Source organism: Homarus americanus, unplaced genomic scaffold (assembly GCF_018991925.1).
Source record: "Homarus americanus isolate GMGI-L3 unplaced genomic scaffold, GMGI_Hamer_2.0 scaffold9729, whole genome shotgun sequence".
Classification (NCBI taxonomy): Eukaryota; Metazoa; Arthropoda; class Malacostraca; order Decapoda; family Nephropidae; genus Homarus; species Homarus americanus.
The window spans coordinates 612,953-635,391 of NW_024728130.1; the positions used below are offsets into that span (position 1 = coordinate 612,953).

General features: G+C 47.5%; 1 protein-coding gene across 2 annotated transcripts in view; it reads right to left on the minus strand.

Moving 5' to 3' along the window:
- LOC121866018 (protein sprint-like) overlaps positions 1-20,017 on the minus strand; it is a 107,139-nt gene extending 87,122 nt beyond the window's left edge. Inside the window, exon 1 of one of the 2 annotated variants that reach the window (XM_042365601.1) lies at positions 19,804-20,017. The gene's annotated coding sequence lies outside the window, so the exon portion shown is untranslated. The remainder of the gene's footprint in view (positions 1-19,803) is intronic. The other variant, XM_042365604.1, reaches the window with a different exon arrangement.
- Between the last annotated feature and the right edge of the window lie 2,422 nt (positions 20,018-22,439).

A 22,439-nucleotide genomic window follows, 5' to 3' on the forward strand; every position in this document is an offset into this window, starting at 1 on the left:
ACACCTGAACACCACCACACCTGTACACCGTCACACCTGAACACCTGTACGTCACCTTCACCTGAACACCACCACCTGTACACCGTCACCTGAACACCACCTGTACCGTCACACCTGAACACCACCACACCTGTACACCGTCACCTTCACACCTGAACACCTGTACACTGTCACCTTCACACCACCACACACCTGTACACCGTCACCCCACTGAACACCACCACACCTGTACACCGTCACCGTCACCTGAACACCACCACACCTGTACACCGTCACACCCGAGTGCTTTAATGAAGGTAATCACCAGAACATGGGATGGGGAACACCTAGTCAATTTTAAACCATAATTAGAAATGAAAATATTTGAATTGTTTTATTGTTTTAATTGTTGTAAATAGCAACACAACAAAAACACACAACAAGAACAACAATAAAACAACCGCAGCAAAACAGGAATACAAACAAAAACAACAACAACAAAGCAGCATCACGGAAAGGTTGGTTGTGGTGATGGTGTAGGTGGTGGTGATGGTGGTGGTGGTGGTGATGGTGGTAGGTGGTGGTGATGGTGGTAGGTGGTGATGGTGGTAGGTGGTGGTGATGGTGGTAGGTGGTGGTGATGGTGGTAGGTGGTGGTGATAGGTGGCAGTGATGGTGGTAGGGGTGGTAGTGGTGATGTGGTAGGTGGTGTGATGGTGGTAGGTGGTGTGGTGATGGTGGTAGAACTGGGTTGATAGGAGGAACATCGAGAGGAGACTAGGGGAGAGAAGATAGGGGAGGGAGAAGAAAGGGAGAAGAAGGAGAAAGGAAGGAGGAGAAAGGGAAGGTGGGTGAGGAGAGAGGGGGAGGAGGAGAAGAGCAGCACAGGGGGGAGTATCTTAGTCTCGTCAAACAGTATTCATGTCACGAGTTGAATTCATTATCGATTTATTGAATTTCCGCTGTATGAATAAAGGCCGGGGGGTAGGGGGAGGGTGGGGAAGGAGGGGAGGGGTGAAGGAGGGTGTGAGGAGGGTGGGGAGGAGTGGGGTAGGGGAGGAGGAGCCAAGTGTCATATGGTCTCCAGGGGGGGGAGGAGATGAGAATGAGAGAGGGGAGACTGGAGGTGAGAGAAGAGATGTTGAAGAAGGAGATGAGAAGCGACGAAGATGTGTGACGGGAAGGATGGGAAGGAGGAAGAAGGGAGGAAAAAAAATGGGAGAGAATGTGGAGGGAGGCAGGGAAGAGGGAGGGTAGAATGGGGAGGGAAGGAGTCGAGAGGGTGTGGAGAGGGAGACAAGAGGTACAGATGATAAAGAGGAATGAGAGGGAAGGAAAGTGGGGGAGGGAGGAAAAGGGAGGTGATGAAAGGTAAGGAAGGAAGAGGAGGAGGGAAGGGAGGAGAGAAATTGGAATAATCAAGGGGGGAGAGCTCACTTTACTGTATGAAACAAATTTATCACACACACACACACACACACACACACCACACACACACACACACACACACACAGGAAATGGGCTGACAATCACCCTGGGACTACGTACACGGTGAGGCCAGCTGGGTGTGTGTCCTGCTTGGTGTCACATCATCTGTCTCCCAATTATTCCCCCCCCTCCTCCTTTCCTTCTTTTTTCTTAATCTCTTCCTTCGTTTTTATTCCTTTCGTTTGCTTTTTTTCTTTCCGTTTTTGTCACTTTTCCATCTACTTCCTTCCTTCTTTCCTATTCTTATCCCTCCTTTACTCACCTCTATCCCTCTCTTCCCTCCTTCTCCATTCCCATCTTTTACTCTCTCCCTCACATCCTCCTCACCCCACCTCTATCCCTATTCCCAACCCTCCCTCCTCCTCCACCCCCACCTATCACTCCTCCTCCCCCTATCTCTCACCCCCTAGTGAGAGAGGTAAGGAAGCCCTGAAGCTCTTAAATGAAACCCTTGAGCCATAAAGAGAGTTTTATGTCCCTTGAGAGGGGCTCCTCCTCTCCCTCATCACCCTTCCTCCCAGTACCTCCACCCCCTTTCCGCCTCTTTTGGAGAGATATTGAAAACTCTCGCTTGCCAAATATCTACATAGCTCTCTTTTTTCTCTGTCTGTGTTTGTCTATTTTTGTCTGTTTGTCTGTCTGTGGATGTCTTTGTCTAACTATATGTCTGTCTATCTGTCTGTCTGTCTTTCTAGCTCGTACAACCCTCCTTAATATTTCCTCCTTCCTTCTCTTTACCTCCCTTTCACAGCTTAGTCTCCCCTGCCACACCTCCCTCACCCCCGGCACACTCCTCACCCTCCCTCCCTCACCAGCCAGAAGCCAAATTTACGTCTGTGTTTTCAACCTTGGAATAAATATTGTTTTCTAAAGCTGTTTTTCTTGGGACCAATACCTGACAAATTTTTTTCCTCCGTGAGACGCCTGTAAGTGGCCTCCTCTTGCACCCACACCCCACCCAGCCACCACACTCACCCACCCAGCTACCATACCTACCCAGCCACCTAGCAAGCACGCCCGCCCAGCCAGCTAGCCACCACACTCACCCACCCAGTCAACCAGCTACCACACCCACCCATCCAGCTAGCCACCACACCCACCTACACCTTACCAACCATAACACCCATCAGCCTCTCTCACCCACTAACCACACCCACACAAGAGAGAGAGAGAGAGAGAAGAGAGAGAGAAGCCCACCACCTTACCTGGGGCCAGCTAGCGCCGCGGATCACTTACCTGTAACACAAAACCAAATATTAATCAACAGCTTCACCTACTAATTAACAGGTAACAACAACTCTCATAACCAAACAATTTATATATTTCATCAATATTACTAAAGAACAAATGTGAATAACTATATAAATTAAGAGTAAATAAACAATAGAATAGTCTAAGTAATATAAATACACACACACACACACACACACACACACACACACACACACACACCTACTGTAAGTGTCAGGAAGGAAATAGTCTCTTCTATCTCTCGTTAAATGACTCGTTACTAACTTAAGAGGCACTTGGTGATAAAAATATAACACGGGAGCAAAGCACAAGGTCTCCCAGTGTGTTTGTGTGTCCTACCTGTCGAGTGCTACCTGAGAGAGAGAGAGAGAGAGAGAGAGAGAGAGAGAGAGAGAGAGAGAGAGAGAGCGCCAGCCAGCCAGGATAATGATATTCACGGACCAAAACAGGAAAGTCACCTTCTCACTAAACATATTCCAACACTGATAAATAATGTATCCACTTACCCCCCGCCAACCAATCAACCATCCCCCAAAATACTCGACGTGTTTTCATTGGACGTCTACCCCCACCCATAACCAACATACCGAACTTAAAGAAAAAAAAACCCCACACACAACATGTTCCCGACTCTTACAATATTCACGATAAAAAAAAAGGAAAAATAATAATAAAAAATAAAGCAAGGGAGGAAAAGAAGCAGGATAATAGGGGAAAAAGTTTGTTTGTTTACACTGGATTACCCCGAGAGGCAAATGGCTCACTGAACCTTCCCGGCCTAGGAAAAAAACAAACATTGCATAACCACTAGTATTATTCACGATCAAAACTATTATTTATTCTCTAACCCCACCTAACCTAACCTAACCTAACACCACCTAACCTAACCTTAAATAACCCCAAACAAGATTATACTAACTCAAAATAAAATAAAAACTATCAAATTGACTCCTGATAAACGTGTGGGTGGTGGTGATACGTGCGCGTAGTAATGTTTGGGTCGGTTACACCACCATAATGAGGGTAGTCGGCCTCCCCCCTGTAACCGAGTGAGTGTATCCAACTTTTATATAACGTGTTGGGGCCCGCTTGGAAATGGGCCGTGAGGGAGAGGATGGGAGAAGGTGGGGGGGAAGAGGGGAGAGGGGGGAGAGGGAAGAATGGGGAAGGAGGAGAAAGGGGAAGAATGGAGGAAGAAGGGGAAGAGGGAAGGAAGGAGGGGGAGGGAAAGAGGAGAGGGAAGGAAGGGAAAAGGGGGGGGAGGAAGGAGGGGAGAGGAGGAAGGAGGGGAGGAGGAAGGAGGAAGGAGAGAGGAGGAAGAAAGGGGATTGGAGGAAGGAGAGAAAGGGAGAGGGGAGGAGGAAGAGGGGTAGAAGAGGTAACTGGAGAGAGGGACGAGGTATGGTTGAGGCTTTATTTGGCCGGAGAGTTACAAGAGAATGATTTTTTTTCCTGGTTAAATATGCCGCGATAACATGTAATTTCTCTCTCTCTCTCTCTCTCTCTCTCTCTCTTGCAGGTAAGAGCTAGCACACACACACACACACACACACACACACACACACACACACACACACACATGTACGACAACACTCATAACACCTGAACGTAGACAGACTAGTTTTTACCGGGAGTGAGTGAGTAGGTAAGGAGTGAGAGTGGATTAAGGAGGAGAGTGATAACAATTACAATAATAATAAACTAATCTAACCCCAGGTAGCGTTAGGTGTTTAAACCATCCAGGTGACACAACTCTAAGGGATAAAAATTTAACCTTACGAGTGTTTGAGAATGTGTCGCCCTGGCGGTGTGTGTGTGTCCAGGAGGTGATAGTAAACAAGTGGTCCTTAAGTCGAGTGTAAAATGTAAATACTATTCCTGAGGGAGGGAGGGAGGGAGGGAGGAGATAAGAGGTAAGATGAGGGAAGAAAGGAGAGAGTTAGGGAGAGGGAGGGAGGGCAAGTAAGGGTAGGGAGGGCAGGTAAAGGGAGGGATGAAAGTAAGGGAGGGAGAGAGGTGAGGGGAGGGAGAGAGAGAGATATGAGGGGAGGGAGAGAGGTAAGGGAGGGAGAGAGGTGAGGGAGGGAGGGAGGTAGAAGGACAGGTATTCCCCAACACCAGGTGAGTTACGCACATTATGGTCTCCAGCCCTGAATTTTAATCCTTGGTGGAGGTGCCTTCATAACATTATAAGGAGGGGGGAGGAGAGAGGGGGGAGGGGGGGAGGAGAGAGGGGAGGAGGAGGAGAGAGGGGAGGAAAAGGGAGGAGGTGAGAAGGAGGATGAGAAGAGAGGTGGAGGAGGGGTTGGAAGATAGGGAGAGGAGGGGAAGAGGAGGAGAGCGGGGGAAGAGGAGGGAGAGGGGGAAGAGGAGGGAGAGGGGAAGAGGAGGAGAGAGGGGAAAGGAGGAGAGAGGGGAAAGAGGAGGGAGAGAGGAGAAGAGGAGGAGAGAGAGGAAGAGGAGGAGAAATTGGAATGAGGGGGAGGAAGAATGAATGAGGGGGTGAAGGAAGGAGAGAGTGGGTGGGGGAGAAAGAGGAAGAGAGGAGAGAAAGAGTTTTGGAGAGAGAGAGAGAGAGAGAGAGAGGAAGGTAAAGCCTCTCCACAGGATCACTCCACGTTATGACACACCTCGAGAATCATATGAAAACCTCCTCCACACACCCTCCTCCACCCCACACCTCCTCCACCCCCACACCTCTCCTCCACCCCCCCACCTCCTCCCACCCTCACATCCCTCCACCCCCACACCCCTCTCCACCCCTACACCCTCCTCCACCCCTACACCCCTCCACCCCTACACCTCTCCTCCACCCTCCCCCTACACTCTCCTCCACCGTGACCCCCAAAGGCGTCGAATAATGAAAATAGAGAAGAAGATTGAGCTGGGGTCGTTAGATGGACAGGTGGTCGTGTGGGTCGTTAAGTTCAGGTAAGTGAACACTACCACAGGTAACGACACCCCCCTAGTCTCCCTTAACTGTTTTACTCAAAGCTGGAGTTAATATTTTTTTTCATTATTATTTTTATATAAATTAAAAAAATATTCTTCACACTCACACAAGTATAAGAAAAAGTTACTTATAAATATTACCTTTAGTGTACCGTATTATAAGTGTGAGTCATTTTAAGTATCCAAGTATTAAAGTGTGTGAGTTTAAAAGGCTGTGTCGTATAGTTACTTAAATAAACTTAGAAGTGTAGTAAATGGTTATGCTTATTATGAGTTATATAATGGATGGAAAATGGTAGTCTCTCTCTCTCCTGCCGAGTGTACTAGCTAGTTCGGCCAGGCACATCGTTCTAGTAATACTATTTTAATTAACGTTATAATGAGGTGGGTGTGTGTGTGTGTTCACCACCTACTCGCCTATATCAGAGAAACAAACATTATACCACGCTAATTCCAGACGTCATATACCATACGCAACACAGACCCATGACGTCATATGATACGCAAATACACAGACCCATGACGTCATATATGATACGCAACACACAGACCCATGACGTCATATATGATACGCAACACAGACCCATGACATCATATACGATACGCAACACAAAGACCCATGACGAATGGTGATGTCACGTCTTAGAGCTTGATCAATAGGAAGGTGGTATTTTTTCCTACCTGGTGGGTGAGTGAGTGACCCAACGAGTGAGACAGTGAAGCAACACACGAGTCAGTGACGCAAAAAGTGTCAGTGACAGTGCGTGCAGTAAACAAGAGCGAATCAGTGACGCAAGAGTGAATCATTGACGCAAAGAGGAATCATTGACGCAACGAGTGAGTCAGTGACGCAACGAGTGAGTCAGTGACGCAAAGGATGAGAGACAGAAGCAACGGATGAGACAGTGCAGCATCGGATGAGTCAGTGAAGCAACGAGTGAGTCAGTGAAGCAACGAGTGAGTCAGGCCAGCTAACTTATTCCATGATAGCCTTGCCGACTCAATCCAAATAATGTACCTAACCGAAGGAGGAGGAAGAAGAAGAGGGGGAAGAAGAGGAGGAAGAGGAGGGAAGAAGAGGAGGACCCTGTTAGGAATGTAAATGGTCTTATATGAACCGCAGTGGATGCTATGCTGGGGGAGGAAGAAGAGGGAAAGAAAGAGGAGGACGAAGAGGGAGGGACGAAGAGGAGGGGAGAGAGGAGGAGAAGAGAAGAAAAGAAAGAGATGATGTATAAGGGAAAACCACGACACACACACACCAACCACACACACCCAACCACACACCCACACACACACACACACACACACACACACACACACACACACACACGGAAGGCTTGTCGTCCACTGACTTTACGGCCATCACGATGATTCACGGCCTTGTACTGTATAGCCTCGCCATACTAGAATGCGCTGCGCAGTAAGGACTCATTCACTGCGCAGGTCTGGTCATCGGCGCATCAACCAATCATCTTAGTCGTTTGAGCTGGTCGAGTCTTGAGAGTGATTTTGACGCCATTTTAGGTCGTCTTTGTTTAGATTTTGTCAATGAGAAAATTAAACCTTGAGTATGATGATGTAACCCTTGAGTATGATGACTTAAACCCTTGAGTATGATGACTTAAATCCTTGAGTATGATGACTTAAACCTTGAGTATGATGACTTAAACCATGAGTATGATGATGTAACCCTTGAGTATGATGACTTAAACCATGAGTATGATGACTTAAACCCTTGAGTACGATGACTAAACCCTTGAGTATGATGACTTAAATCCTTGAGTATGAAGATCTAAACCCTTGAGTATGATGACTTAAACCCTTGAGTATGATGACTTAAACCCTGAGTATGATGACTTAAATCCTTGAGTATGATGACTTAAACCCTGAGTACGATGACTTAAACCCTTGAGTATGATGACTTAAATCCTTGACTATGATGACTAAACTCTTGAGTATGATGACTTAAACCCTTGAGTATGATGACTTAAACCCTTGAGTACGATGATGTAACCCTTTGACTATAGTGTCTTCGAACTCAAGGGGTTAAATTATCTAAAGGAGAGAGAGAGAGAGAGAGAGAGAGAGAGAGGTCTGCGCGACTGACGGAAGATAGGTGACATTACTGTGATCCACCTTCACCCTCCCCACCCCTGATCGATGGTGGGGAGAGGGGGGGGAGGGATAGGGGGAGGGATGGAGTGGAAGGAAAGACACGGAGGTTGAGGGAGGAAGAAGGAGGGAGGGAAGAAGGAGAGGTGGGGATGGGAGAGTGTGGAGGAGAATGGTGAGAGAGGAAGGAAAGGGGGAGGGGGAGAAAGAAAGGAGGGAGGGAGGGGGGTGGGTGGGAAGGGAGAGTTGAAGAGAAGGAGAGGGTGACAGGGAGGAGAGGGTGGGAAAGAGAGGGAAAGGGAGGTGAAATGGAGAGGAGAGGAGGATGAGGAAGTAGAATATCTGGATATGGGGAGGAAGGGAGGTAAGTGGAAAGGGAAGGGAGAGGAGAACTGAGGGGAGAAAGGGAGGGAAAGACGAGAGAGGGGAGGTAGATCGAAGGGATAAAGGAGAGAGAGAGAGAGAGGGCCTAAGCCTATAATCGATCATAACTAAAACATTCGATCGATTGTTCCCCTTACGTCAGGGACACACACACACACACACACACACACACACACACACACACACACACACACACACACACACACACACACACACACACACACACACAGATATAAAAGGAAACAACAATACTAACATGACAAAGTCTCTTTTAAGTATCTGCAGGTAAAAAAAAATCGATAATCCCGATTCCAACAGTGCCGATAACCTAGCAGATTGGAAGTTGAGTGAGCTGAGTTAACCTAACCTAACCAACACAAGTCACTACCACACCCGATTACTGCCACCTAGACCTACTGTGTGTCACCTACAAGTACCACCTGAAGGTTAGGTTATTAGGTCAAGTTAGGTTAGGTTAGCGTTAGGTTAGGTTAGCGTTAGGTTATAGGGTCGGGTTGGGTTAGGTTAGGCCGTAGGTTAGGCCAGGTATTAGTTAGGTTGGGTTAGGTTAGCGTTAGGTTGGGGTTGGGTCAAGTTGTTAGGTTAGGTCATGGGTTAGGTAAGGTTAGGTTGGGTTGGCGATGGCGTGCTTAATCAACATAAAAAATAAACAAGGGGTGTCTAATCTTCAGGTGATTCATGTCAACTACCGTATGTAAGGCAGGCCGGGTGGTGTGTCGTAGGCCCGAGGGAGGGGGGTGGCAGCAGAAGGAGTCAAAGGCCTTAGAGAAATAATTTACGAGTCAGGTATTGATAGGTCGACATTATGGAGGGTGTGTGTGTGTGTGTGTTATTGTTTAGTCGTAATAGTTTTGTTTTACCCTGTTTCTTGTTTTACGTTTTTTAGTTTAATTTTTGTAAACGCTTTTTTTTCACTCTTATGATTCTTATCTAATTCTTTCATTTCATTCGTCGAAAAACTCAACAACCAATCACATCACTGGACAACACACAGCTCGTTGACTCTGATTGGTGAAGAATCAATCCCTTTCACGTCATTGGTTGACTGATCCAACTCTTGTCATGTGATTGGTTAGGACAGTGACTCGCAAAATTTATCAAAAGGCGGGAAAAATAAAATATATATTGTTTGATGGGAAATAAATTAAGCGTTGGAAGGTCAAGGGTGGGAAAAATATCCGGAAAATAACGGAAAATAACAATTGAGCGATAAATTGGATCCACTTATTGTTGGAAAAGATTTATTGAAGGGGAAAAGGCTGTAGGGGAGCCTGACACCGCGAAAAATAGTTACCGTAAATAATAACAAAAGACGATCAACGGAAAGCTAAACTAACACTTGCATATTTAACCCTAAAAGTAGAATAAATTTGCTTGAAAAATACCCAAAACAAAAGCTTCTCAAGGTATTAAAGAACATAAAACCAGAGTTTATGAGCGGCATAAAAGCAAAACCCCTTGAAAATTAATCACGCTCTACAACACTATACCACAGTGGGAGGCGGGAAATATGTACCACGCTGTTGCCACACTTCCTCCCACAACAAATACAGTGGTGCCAATTCTACAGGTGTTATAATGAGACCTTATTGATAAAAACAACAATACAAATAATAATAATAATAATAAAATTCCATTATGTGAGGTAAACACGACCAGGTAAAACAAGTAATCATACAAACAAACAAACAAACAAACAACACACACACACACACTGACCACCATGATAAACAAAAGTAGACTGTACAAATTCGTGACCAAGTGTTAATAAATAAAGTAAATAAATAAATAAATACGTAAATAATTAAACAAAATAATAATTAAAACAAATAAACTTATGAAATAAATCTAAATTAATAAATACATTACAAAATGAACACCACACCTCACACCCTAGCACCAGTTCACACCACCGTATAATTTATTTTCACAGTTGGCGAAAAAGATTACAACATTTTGACGAATTATTTTGAGTCAATATTATTTTTTTATCTCCTGAGGCTAACTGGTGCGTGTGTGTGTGTGTGCGTGTGTGTGCGTGTCTGTAATAGGCTACCCTGCACCTCCTTTCCTCTTCCCCGTGGCAGTATCGTTAAGGGGAAGTGCAATGTGATGTAAGTATTGTGACTAACACATGCACGCACACACCGCCCTCCACACACATACACGCACACACCGCCCTCCACACACACAGATGTCCCCTCCACACACATGCACGCACACACCACCCCCCACACACATACACGCACACACCACCCTCCACACACACAGATGTACCCTCCACACACATGCACGCACACACCACCCCCACATACACACACATACACGCACGATTCAGCTCCACACACACAGAGAAGGCCCCTCCACACACACCTCACAATAACTGATATACACTAGTTTTTGGTGCTAATTCTGAGCCAATGATCTACCCTGGGATATTGTATGTACCTCCCTGGCCACACACCCTGGTCATACTTTTCCCCACACACCCTCCCGCCGTTGGACACACCCTGCACACACCCTCCCTGCCGTTGGACACACCTTGGCCACACCCTCCCTGGCTGTTGGACACACCTTGGCCACACCCTCCCTGCCGTTGGACACACCTTGGCCACACCCTCCCCCTTATCCATTGGCCACAACTCTCTACACCACATTTTCTGTCGACTTAAAAATTTCAGAATAATGTCAGTACTTCGACACCTAACCTAACCTAACCCTAACCTAACCTAACCTAACCTAACCTAACTGATCTGATCTCACCTAACCTCACCTAACCTTCATTAACCTCAGCAATATAAGTACAGGTATACACAGGTGAGAAAAAGTGACCAGGTAAAACCAAGATTTAACAGAGGAGAGAGAGAGAGAGATTGGTAGAGAAACTGTCGCCATTATCATACTACAGATCTGTGTTACAAATACCAAGTTAATTCTTACAAGTCAAGCGGAGGTGACTTTTGTTTGCTTGGTCCCCCACCCCCGCCGCCTCGCCTCCTGCCCCTCAACTACTCGTTCCCTCCTCACCTTCCTCCTCCTCCCCTCACCTCCTCTCCCCACACAACCTAAGGTCACCTGCGGCCTCACACGTCAGCCCAGGTCATGCAACTGTCAGCTCGAAAATGACACGACTCTCTCTCTCTCTCTCTCTCTCTCTCTCTCTGTCTCGCGCGCGAACTACCAAGAGATTACTGTCAGCTGTAGGTGGGTGGGTGGAGTGGGGTGGGTGGAGGGAGTGGAGGGAGGGAGGGAGGGAGTGGGTGGGTGGAGTGGGTGGATGGATGGATGGAGTAGGAGGGTGGGTGGAGTAGGAGGGTGGCTGGAGTAGTGGGTGGGTGGAGTAGGTGGGTGGGTGGAGAGGGTGTGGGTGGAGAGGTGGGTGGGTGGAGTAGGTGGGTGGGTGGTAGTGTCGTGGTGATGAACAGACAGTGTGTGTGTGTGTGTGTGTGTGTGTGTGTCACGCCACCTCAACGAACAAGAAAAATATAATAATTGAAGAATCGATGGTTTGTTTTTCCTAACACAACTGACCTACATCGTGTACACGCTAATGGGGGTGGGGGCTCCTCCTGCTCCTCCTCCTCTTCTTCCTCCTCCTCCTCCTCTCTTTCTTCTTCTTCCCCTTCCTATTCTCCCTTCTTTATTCTTTTCTCACCATCTCCCTCACCTTCGCCTTCCTCTATTCCTCCTCCCTTTCTCCCTTTCCTTACCTATATCCCTTCCTCCCTACTCACCTCTACCCTCCCCTACACGCTACACTGCGGCAACCAACACGACCTGTCCATCATACCTGGAAGAGGGGAGGGAAGAACACATAGGGAGGGGGAAGAACACATAGGGAGGGAGAGGGGAAGAAGGAGGGGGAGAAGGGGAAGAACATATAGGGAGGAAGAGGGAAAGGGGAAGAGAGGAGGAGGAAGGAAAAGAAAAGGGAAGAGAGGGGAAGAGGAGGAGGAGGGGGGAACCTTGTGTGATAGTGAGTGTGGAAGTGTGTGTGTGTGTGTGTGTGTACAGTACGGTCAGCCAGGAAGCCCCGCCAGGTGTAGCCGTGTTACTCAACCTGAAAACACGGTACACCACACCTGGCCGTCCTGATGACCTGGGTGTACCTGTCTCTCTCTCTCTCTCTCTCTCTCTCTCTCTCTCTCTCTCTCTCTATCTCTCTCTTTCACTCAATCTCTCTCTCCTCTCTTCTTCACTAATCAATCTGTCTCACTCCAATCTCTCTCTCTTTCACTCACTCATCACTCACTCTCACTCTCTTCACTCATTCACTCTCTTCTATCTCTTCCTCTTGTACCTGCCTACCTACCTACCTTGATATAACTCGGTGTCAAGCTTAAAACCTACACCACAATGGAGTCAGGAAAGGCTTAAAGACGTCAGGAAAGGCTTAAAGACGTCAGGAAAAGCTTAAATGCGTCACAAAAAGCTTAAAGACGCCAGGAAAAGCTTAAAGGGCTGGTGTGTGTGTGTCAGCTTTCTAAAAGGGGACACTATCCAGGCTTCAGAGGAGGAGGGGGACAGGGGATGGATGAGAGGGAGGAGGGATGGAGGAGGAGAGGGAGGAGGATGGAGGAGGAGAGGGAGGAGGGATGGAGGAGGAGAGGGAAGGGGGGAGGAGGAGGAGTGGGAGGGAGGAGGGAAGAGGGGTGGAGGGAGGGAGGGAAGAGGGGTGGAGGGAGGGAGGGAGGAGGGGTGGAGGGAGGGAGGGAGGAGGAGGGGTGGAGGGAGGGAGGGAAGAGGAGGGGTGGGAGGAGGGAGGGAGGGAGGAGAGAGGAGGAGAGGTGGAGGAGAGGGAAGGAAGGAGGAGATGGAAGGAAGAGGGATGGAGGGGAGGGGTGAAGGGAGAGGGGTGGGGGTGGGAAGTGGGAGAGGGGTAGGGTGGAAGTGGAGAGGGTGGAAGTGGGAGAGGGGTGGAAGTGGGAGGCGTGGGGTGGAAATGGGAGACGGGGTTGCAGGAGGGGGAAAGATACCTATTGAGGGATCACGTGACAGCCATCAACGTGGAGGGTGGAGGGAGGGTGAGGATGGTGGGTGGAGGGTGCTAGGGTAATGGGGGTGGAGAGACGGGCACTTGTAAGGCGGAGACGGGCTTGCTAACGTGACGGGAGTGCCCACAGACAGATTGACAGATCATTAAGATAAACACAGTAACGTGATAATGCCACTGCCACCACTACCACCATCACTGCCACCACTACCACCATTGCCACCATCACTACTACCACCTCACCATCACTACTACCATCACTATCACCACCCACCTGATGATGGTGGAGGAGTAGAAGTGGATGATAATGATGGTGAAGAAGAATCACCATCACCAACCACCGTCTCTATTCCACCCCCACAATCACCACCACCTCTCCACCATAATCACAACCATCAACACCTCACAACCATCAACACAACCCAACCTCCAACACACGATACAACCCCGAAACATCTTCACTACACACCAGGTACTCCCCACAGGTGTGTATATACGTTATCTACATACTAATCTACACAATATATCCCTCGTCATAACAGAGGTATTTGTTCTGGTAAATATTAATCCTTCGTCACTATCTTAAGCTATTACGCGAGTTACATGTATGTATTATTGTGTGTATATTGTAAACAGAGGGCATACATACATAATGGTTGCCCCTGGTGTAACGAGGAAGGCCGGTCCAAGAGCCACCTAGGCGTGAATTTGTTTAAGGTGTAGAAGCTGTCGCCAACACAACAACCACACCCTGAGTTAACGAGCTGCATGACCCAGTGTTAAGGAATAGTCCCAGAAGACCGGACAACTCGCCAACTGCATTGGCTAACCATTACCCCGTAACACGATCTGCAAATCGATTAACATCCAGAGGCAAATGGTGTAAAGAAAGCTGTCCATAGTTTCACCCTGCCCGGGGATCGAGGCGGGTCCGCTCGATTGTGAGGCGAGCATGCTAACCATTACACCACAGGTCGCCACGACATACATACATACACCTACCACACCCAAATAAACACACACGCTGAGGAGAGAAGAGGCTGTGAGAGGGTTGTGAGTGAGTTATCAAGTGAGTGAGTGATTGAGTGAGTTATCAAGTGAGTGAGTGAGAAACATGTGAGAATATGAAGTTAATTATGTAAAGCAGTGACACACACCTCTCTGTCTCTCCTACCCCCCCCTCTCTTTCTGTCTTCCTCTCCTCTATGCGTTGGAGAGAGAGAGAGAGAGAGAGAGAGAGAGAGAGAGAGAGAGAGAGAGGTGTGTACGTGTATCACCCCACCATGCACCACTAACACCCTATAGGATTTACAAACCACTAAACTCTCCCTCCTTCACCACTTACCATTTCCCCAACAATAACACCACCTAACCCAGGCATTATAACCTAACACCACCTTCCGAGTAATTTTCTACCTTGTCGATAACGTAACCTGGATTTATGACTCTTACATCCAAATTTAATTCCGGTTTGATTTTTTTTTTTTAACCAATTTCTTCAAAGTGTTTGTTTATGGTGATCTTCCGAGGAGACAATTGTTATCGTTTTGGTCGTATTGTGGTGAACGTGGTTATTTGAGTTATATATTTGGTTCATTATTATTGTATTGTTTATTTACAAGATCGTACGAGACATAGTTACTATCGTTTGGTTAAGTTATCTCTCCATCGTTTCACTGTTTATTTAAAATTTTCACGGCTGGTTATTTATCATCGTAGTTTGTTAATATTCGATGTTTTATTTACATTTCACCGTTTTATTTACATTTCACCGTTTTATTTACATTTCACTGTTTTATTTACATTTCACCGTTTTATTTACATGTCACCGTTTTATTTACATTTCACTGTTTTATTTACATTTCACCGTTTTATTTACATTTCACCGTTTTATTTACATTTCACCGTTTTATTTACATTTCACCGTTTTATTTACATGTCACCGTTTTATTTACATTTCACCGTTTTATTTAAATTTCACTGTTTTTATTTACGTATATAACCAATATTTAACCATTAACAAAGGTAAACTACTATATACAGGTTAATTTATCAACAAATACTGTTAATTTCAACTCAATATTTCATAACACTAATTAAACGTCTATGTACATGAACGATACACAAACAGCTGATTAACATAACATAACACAACATAGCATAACATAACACAACATAACATAACACAACATAGCATAGCATAACATAACATAAACGTAGGTCATGTAAGATAACTTTAAAAACCATAAAAATAAAAATAAAAGTCAAATGAAAAAAAAAATATATAATTATTAACTTGGAGAAAAAAATATATATAATTCCACCGTCTTTGTTGCGGCACGAAATGCTGACCAATCACATTCCTAGACTGGTTATTACTTCAGCCAATCACATTCATCGACCCGGGTCAGTGGCTTAGCTGTGATTGGTTCAGCAGCCAAACAGAGGATTTTAATTGGGTCGCCTTTGTGTGGTGATCCGAGGTGTTACCCACAACCTAATTAACGACCTAATTAACGATGGTTGTGATTATTACAAGTTAATTATCAAGGTTATTATTATTATTACATTTATTATCATTAAAGTTATTTCTACTATTATTATCATCATTACCAGTATTATTATTATTACACACACACACACACACACACTAAACAAAACAAAATAATTTTCTCTGACTGTAAACCTTTGCAATGTGACATTAAACTCACCACAACGACACAACCCGATTTTATCACCACACACACACACACAGTCGTAGTTCAGGTGGATACAATGATATTCTTGGACAATGCGAGCCAGCTGGTTATTATAGCTCAGCTGGTTATTATAGCTCAACCGGTTATTATAGTTCAGCCAGTTATTATAGCTCAGCCGGTTATTATAGCTCAGCCGGTTATTATAGCTCAGCCGGTTATTACAGGTAAGCTAATCGTTCACTTAAGATAATCACTAATCGTCATAATCTCTTAATAACTCCAGCTATCACTCGCCTACCGTGACGTCAACACCAATCACCGTCAGAGTTCGTAACAGGTGTGTGGTGGGGACAGGTGTGTGTGTGGTGGGGACAGGTGTGTGTGTGTGTGTGTGTGTGTGGTGGGGACAGGTGTGTGTGTGTGGTGTGGGGACAGGTGTGTGGTGGGGACAGGTGTGTGTGTGTGGTGGGGACAGGTGTGTGTGTGTGGTGGGACAGTGTGTGTGTGTGGTGGGGACAGGTGTGTGTGTGTGGTGGGGACAGGTGTGTGTGTGTGTGGTGGGGACAGGTGTGTGTGTGTGTGTGGTGGGGACAGGTGTGTGTGTGTGGTGGGGACAGGTGTGTGTGTGTGTGGGTGGGGGACAGGTGTGTGTGTGTGTGGTGGGGACAGGTGTGTGTGTGGTGGGGACAGGTGTGTGTGTGTGTGGTGGTGGGGACAGGTGTGTGTGTGTGTGGTGGGACAGGTGTGTGTGGTGTGGTGGGGACAGGTGTGTGTGTGTGTGTGTGTGGTGGTGGGGACAGGTGTGTGTGTGTGGTGGGGACAGGTGTGGTGTGTGTGTGGTGGGGACAGGTGTGTGTGTGGTGGTGGGGACAGGTGTGTGTGTGGTGGGACAGGTGTGTGTGTGTGGTGGGGACAGGTGTGTGTGTGTGGTGGGACAGGTGTGTGTGTGTGTGTGGTGGGGACAGGTGTGTGTGTGGTGGTGGGACAGGTGTGTGTGTGTGTGGTGGTGGGGACAGGTGTGTGTGTGTGGTGGGACGGTGTGTGTGTGTGGTGGGGACAGGTGTGTGTGTGTGTGTGGTGGGGACAGGTGTGTGTGTGTGTGTGGTGAGCGGTGTGTGTGTGTGTGTGTGGTGGGGACAGGTGTGTGTGTGTGTGTGTGTGGTGGGGACAGGTGTGTGTGTGTGTGGTGGGGGGACAGGTGTGTGTGTGTGGTGGGGACAGGTGTGTGTGTGTGTGGTGGGGACAGGTGTGTGTGTGTGGTGGGGACAGGTGTGTGTGTGTGGTGGGGACAGGTGTGGTGGGACAGAGTAGAAGTCAACACGGGCAGGATTAATCAACACCTACTGAGAAAAAAACCCCCACAAAGTGTCATCTATTAACCACAGCAATTCTATTAACTAGTTCATTACCATTCCTCAATCCTGTTTCTGATAATAAGATACAACAACACAACAGGTTTTTATTTTACACTCACACGTTACCTGACACGAATACGTAACGATAACTATATGATCTAGAGACGATCATTGTAAACAAACACCTCTTAGCCCAACCAGTCCATCTCTCTCTCTCTCTCTCTCTACGGCTCTACATACCGCCGGTCGACCACCTCTCTACTGCATATGATATCCCCCCCAGCGGCTGGTGAATTAATACCCCCTTAAGCGGATTACAGCTCGGCTACTTATTAACTGTCGGGGAAAGTTATGACGAGGAAAAAATGAGCAATCCGACGATACATTGTGATGCATTGGTAAAATTGTTCAGTTGTGGAGGAACTTTTGATGGAGGGGAGAGGGTGAAGAGGGAGGGAGAAGGAGAGTGGGAAGAGAAAGGAGGAGAGTGGGAAGAGAAAAGAGGAGAAAGCAGGTGGAAGAAGATGAGGAGAAAGGAGGTGGTGGTGAAGAAGAGCTCCCCTATTGCAATAATTCGGAGGCAGTGAATCACCCCGAGTGTAGAAGGAAGAAAGGAGGGAGGGAGGGAGAGAGGGAGGGGAGGGAGGGTTGTAAGGTACAGTTGTGGGGAGGGAGAGGGAGGAAGGGGATGGGAGGAGAGGGAGGGAAGGAGGAGGAAGGAGGGAAGGAGGGAGGGAAGGGGGGAGGGAATGGGGAAGGAGGGAGGAAGGGAGGAATGGGGGAGGGAAGGGGAGGAATGGGGAAGGGGAAGGCGGGGAGGGAAGGGGGAAGGAGGGGAGGGAAGGTTGGGGGAAAGAGGGAGGGAAGGGGGAAAGGGAGGAAGGGGGAAAGGAGGGAGGGAAGGGGGAAGGAGGAGGGAAGGGGAAGGAGGGGAGGAAGGGGAAGGAGGAGGGAGGGAAGGGTGGAGGGAGAGAGGGAGGGAAGGGTGGAGGGAGAGAGGATGGGAAGCGAGGGTTCAGAGAATAAAGAATCTAACCCATTATTTAGCCCTAAGACGTTTATACGAACACGGAAGATACGGTTCGGTCCCTCCCCCTTCTTCCCCTTCCTCCTCCTCCTTCCCTTCCCACCGCTACACAAGGGATGATGGTAAACGCTGAAGGTCTTGGGTTATAAATGAGTTGGGGCAACACGCCGTAAATCCGGGTCCAATTAATGCTTTCTCCTAAATGAGTGGCGGGGCAGGACTTACTGACTGGCGGGGCGGGGTGGAGCCGGGGCGGGGTGGAGCAGGGGCGGGGTGAAGTTCATCAATGGTTTCTGGGTTTTCAATATTACCGTCGAGACTGAGATTTCACCTCTCCATAACGACACACACACACGGCGTTGACTCATGCTACACAATAGTCTGTACTCAACCCAAAGTTTGTCTTAGATTGTGTGAGAAGAGAGACTAATTCTGCGGAGGTGACTGTACGATCTCTGTGTGCGTGTGTGTGTTCGCGTGTGTGTCTCTGTGAATACATGATGAGGTGGAAGTGTGTCATTCTACCTGTGTCATCCGTGTCTTAATATATATGTCACCTGGGCTTAACACCTGTGACTCTATACCCCTGTTTAACACCTGTCATCTATGCCACACTTGTCATCGATCCTACACGAGTACTCTATGCCACGCGAGGACCCTTCACCTGTCATGGCTGTCACGCGTGTGTCAAATTTACACACAGCTGTCGACTCTTGATCCGTGTAAACTCTCACCACATGTGTTACACCTGTCACCATCACACCTATCACCATCACCTGTCACCATTAACAACACACCTGTCAAGAATTATTAAACATTTGTATAAGTGTGAAATAGTGTAAGGGGGAGTGAGTGTGTGTAAGGTGTGTAAGGAAGTGTAAGGTGTGTAAGGTGTGTAAGGAAATGTAAGGGTGTTTTAGCGCGTGAGGGAATGTGAGTGTGAGAGCATGAGGGAGTGTGAGTGCATGAGGGAGTGTGAGTGCATGAGGGAGTGTGAGTGCATAAGGAAGTGTGTAAGGGAGCCAGGCATAACTCTGGGCTGATTAAGAGATGGTAAGGCTGGATCAGCTGGTAATTGTGAAACTTTGGCAATTAGAGGCATAAAGTAGCTGTGAGGGAGGGAGGGGAGTACTGGGAGGGGGGCGGGCAAGGTACTGGGAGGGAGGGGAGGGAGGGAGAGGGAGGCGGTGAGGTACTGGGAGGGAGGAGGAGGCAGTGGTACTGGAAGAAGGAAGGAAGGAGGCGGTGAGGTACTGGGAGGGAGGGAGGCGGTGAGGTACTGGGAAGGAAGGAGGCGGTGAGGTACTGGGAGGGAGGGAGGCGGTGAGGTACTGGGAAGGAAGGAGGCGGTGAGGTACTGGGAGGGAAGGAGGGAGTGTGGTGAGGCTCTGGTAAACCACCTTTTCCTCAGGTAAACATCAACCTTACCTCACAATTATTAATCAACACAAACACTTACCACCTAAGACATTATCCTATAGAATCCATTACCAAACCTTCCTACAGACAATCTTAAGTCATCAAATATTGTGTACTCACATGAGGTAAACAGTGTCAGCAGTCCCACGTGTCGTATAACTCCTCTTGAGTAAACAAACACGACACACATACAGTAGGGTCTTCTAGCTAGAGGGACGACTAATGGCGACCACCACTAGTAAACACACGGGGGAGAGTCAGCACTTGTAGCCGAGTTTCTACACAGTGTATCCATCCCCCTTCGTGTAAACACATATATCACGCCTTGACCATCAGCCGTCAGGACAAGTTAGTGGAGGTTGGTGTTTACCTCAGGGAGTAGTGGCTGCTGAGGGGCCGGGGGAGTAAGGAGGGGATCTTCTACGGGGGAGGAGAGGGAGAGGGAGGCCCTTTAAGACAGCAACAACAACAGCAACCAGCCAGCCTCACCACTATATCACTCCCCACCGCCGTGTTCACGCATTTGCTGCTGGCGGTTGAGCAGGACGACTGTACCGAGTCTCTCACTCACCCAAACCCCACTCACCCCCCCAGTTCAAAAACAACCAAACTACCATCTTCGTTGTCTGTAACTACTAGACTACCACTCCTGGCTATAACACTGCCTGCCACACCTTTCTCGACCACATCTCGCTGTTCTACTCCTTCCCTTAACACTGCCTACCACCACACCTTCCTCGACCACATCTCGCTACCCTCCTCCTTCCCTCTTTATTGACAAGACTTGGGTATAATTTGGGCCTTAACCTGAGATAGTTCACTCGAGCCCAAGTAGTAAGGTGTTGTTGTCTTAGGTCACATAATTACTCATAAGTTCGCAGGATCACATGAAGATTGATCCCCCCTCCCCCCTTATTTATTTCACCAGAAGATCAACACCAACCTCACGCTACCTTCAATCACTTCCCAAAAGGAGCACCTTCCTCTCTCAATCACCCCCTTAAAAGAACTACCCCCTCCCCTTCAATCACCCCCTTAAAATGACTACCCTCTCTTCCCTCCCTCCTCGACTCAGCCACAAGACCACCATAGGAAAACCCTCCCCACTGAAAGCCAAGAATTATGATTGGCCGAGAGAGAAAAAACGTTTAATGTCGAAAGGAAGAAATATGATTGGTCGGGAGAGAACGTTTAACAGGGTAAGGAAGACATATGATTGGATGACAGGGAGAAGGGAGGAGGGAGGAAGGGTGTAGGGGAGGAGGGAGGAAGGGTGTAGGGGAGGGGGGGCGGGATAGGGAGGCACCGAATCGACTACAAAGAGGACTAGCTGAGTCAGATTGGTGGATTAGGCCTATTCAACCAGCCGATTCGGTGCTCCTCGACCAATCCATCAAAATATGTGACCATTCTTGGCGCGTAGCTCAGGGCGGCGGCTCACAATACGTTCATGGTCTGTGAATACACCACTGAGTGAATCGTTAACGTGGTGTATAGCGATATAGGCCTACCTAATATAATGTGTATGTGTGAGAGAGAGAGAGAGAGAGAGAGAGAGAGGACTACCATATGAACGATCAGTGAACCAATACAACACATTACCACCATTACGACCACCATTACAACCACCATCACTTATATACCGCTATTACCTACCTCCATTACTACCACTATCATCACCACAACCACCATAAACACTACCACCTCGATCATTACCACCACCACAGTTACCATTATCACCACTACCACACTCCACTGCACGCGATACACACACTCCACTGCACGCGATACACTAGTTGTTAATCCACCAGACCGGTTCTCTCTCGTCAATCAGATCACTTAACCTCAGATAACAGGAACTCAGAATCCCACTGCTGACAACAAGAATCTCTTAAAATATCAGCAACAAGAGGTCAGCTTATAGCCAGGAGCTGACAGTGTCCATATTAAGATCAATGGTGTCAGCTAGAGGGGTATCTGTCAGCTGTGGGTGTCAGGTGGGGCTATTAAAGGTTTCTAAGCATTAATTGGAAGGTTCAAATTAGTAGTAGTAGTAGGTAAAACAACAAAGTGAAGGTGCAAGTAGTAGGTAAACAAAGTGTGGGGTGTAGGTAAACAAGGTGTGGGTGGTAAACAAGGTGTGGGTGGCAGGTAAACAAGGTGTGGGTGGCAGGTAAACAAAGTGTGGGTGGCAGGTAAACAAAGTGTGGGTGGCAGGTAAACAAGGTGTGGGCGGCAGGTAAACAAAGTGTGGGTGGCAGGAGTTTGTGTGGTCGACTATACCTACGTGTTCAAGCAACCTAAAAACTTGACGATACCTGTTACGCCCACACTACTTGTCACGCCCACAAGATCACCTGCCGTTTACCTGCCTCTAACTACCCTGTTCAACCACCCTGTTAACTGCTCGTTATCTGCATCCTAGTTGAACAAGAGAGTGTGAAGATAATGAACAATATCCCTTCTTGAACTCACCTTTGTTTCTCGGTCAATCAATCAACCAATCAGTCAATCAATCAACCAATCAATCAACCAACCAATCAATCAATCAACCAACCAATCACTCAATCAATGAACCAATCCATCAATCAACCAACCAATCAATCAATCAATCAACCAATCAATCAACCAATCAATCAATCAATGAACCAATCCATCAACCAACCAACCAATCAATCAACCAACCAATCAATCAATCAACCAACCAATCAACCAACCAATCACTCAATCAATGAACCAATCAATCAATCAACCAA